At 55.1% G+C, this 1,885-nt stretch overlaps 1 pseudogene; it reads right to left on the bottom strand.

Moving 5' to 3' along the window:
* Positions 1-367: 367 nt before the first annotated feature.
* Positions 368-1,560, bottom strand: LOC146188697 (uncharacterized; annotated as a pseudogene).
* Positions 1,561-1,885: the final 325 nt, after the last annotated feature.

A 1,885-nucleotide genomic window follows, 5' to 3' on the forward strand; every position in this document is an offset into this window, starting at 1 on the left:
CGCTCGCGGGGCTCTCTTCGGCGTTCATCGCCTCTAGTATATTTGCTGCGCATTGCGTGGCCTCAGCCCCTCCTGCCATTCGCCCTTGGCGGGGCGAGTGAGGGTCCCTCCGCGGCATCCTGCGCAAGCCTGCGGCGTTGTTTGCGGCCGTGTTGTTGTCTTGGGGTCCTGAATTTACCAAGCTGCCGTTACTCGCTAGCGTTTTGATCTTATTCATAAGCGCCTGTATTTGGCCGTTCTGCTTCTCGATGTGATCGTTTTGGCGTTCTATGATCATAGTAAGTTCTATCACTCCACTACTGTCCTTTTGAGGAATCGCTTGTGAGTTAAGGGGTTGGGAGGGGATGAGGGTGGGAATTCGGTGTCGTTAGTTCGAGCGACGGGAGACCTGTTGGTCCGGCCCACCTTTTTCTCGGCGATGCCTCGGTGTCAGGTGACTCTGGCGACTGTTGTTTTTGACAGCCACTGTTGTTGCTGTTGCCGCGTGGCATGTGTGACCGGCCCCGTTGTTCGGAGGCGCTACGGCGGAGTCAACCTGCAGGACCTCTCTTGAATTGGTTCCTTCCCCGGCATCTTCTTCCTCTGCTCGGCGCCGTTCCCAGCCCCGCCGGCATACAACGTAGGGTGTCTTGAAACGGGCTTTGCAGGCCTTCTCCGTGGTCAGGTGTTTGCCTCCGCACAGGCTACACTTCAGGACACATTCGTGATCTTCGGCGGGATTGGAGATTCCGCACCCTCGGCAGATCGTGTTCGAAGGATCCGGGCACACGTCCATTCTGTGGCCCACTATTCCCCACGCATAGCATACGTCGATTTTTTTTCCATGTAATGTGCACTTCGTGAGCGGTTTGCCGTATCTCACGTATTTGGGTAATTTATGCCCTTCGAAAGCAATGACAACTTATTGGGTCTTACCGATCCGGCTTGCCTGTAGGGCCATTGGGCTATGCTTGTGCGCAACATTGTCCTCAATATCGTGGGCAACATTTTCGAGCAGGATGATCCTTAAAACGCTCTTCACTGTGCCGTGGGGGCCGCTTCGTAGGTATGTCGTGTGCCGTGCCCCGTATGTCGATCCTTCCTACTGCAGTGTATAGGCCGGCGTGCTCTCTCTTAGAGGTGTTCACCCCAACGATATATTCTGCTGGAGGTTGGGGCACACGACGTCTTCACTTGCTTCATTGGTGGAGATCTGTGCCGCCACCACAATTGCAGGACTTAGTTCAACGCGGGTCACGTCGCTCCCGGGGAGCCTGCCTCGTGGTCTGCGCGCGTCAAGTCTGGCACGCGCGCGCCCTTCAACAATTTGTCCTTGTTTATACGTTTCTCCCTTGAGTGACGTGTATCGCGGCCAGTGGCGTCTCCGCCGAGGTTGTTCTTCCGGCTGCTGACATCAGCCATGGCCTTGGTGCCATCTTGGCTTGTTTGAAGCAGGGGATGTAGGCCTAGCTTGCCCATGCATTTGTGCCTGCCAATCCCACCGCCAGTTTTCCAGCATTGCAATCTTGTGCACTGGTACGGCGGAATTTCGATGCCGTCCACATCTACTCGCATATCTGTAATTATCTTAGGTTAACGCTCACTTTCGTAATCACCGATGGCTCGATGTTCCGCTGGCGGCTTCAACGAGGCTCAGGTGGGCCTACCGCTCCACTGGCCATGGCCGGAGGTAACGTTAGGTCTAGCGGCGGGCGCCCTTCTCGGCACACAAAAGTCATTTAAATTCGGAAAGAGGTCTCCTACATCACAATTGGGGTTCCCGGCGGTCCACACAACTTCATGCATCCGATCGATGCAATTTCATTAAGGTGCAACTCAAAAACTCTGGTAGTTCAATTAAAAAAAGCACGGAGTTCGGGTGAAACGCGTCCGCTCGCTCCACAGG

This window comes from Amblyomma maculatum, chromosome 5 (genome assembly GCF_055883805.1).
Source record: "Amblyomma maculatum isolate TAMU_Amacu chromosome 5, ASM5588380v1, whole genome shotgun sequence".
NCBI lineage: Eukaryota > Metazoa > Arthropoda > Arachnida > Ixodida > Ixodidae > Amblyomma > Amblyomma maculatum.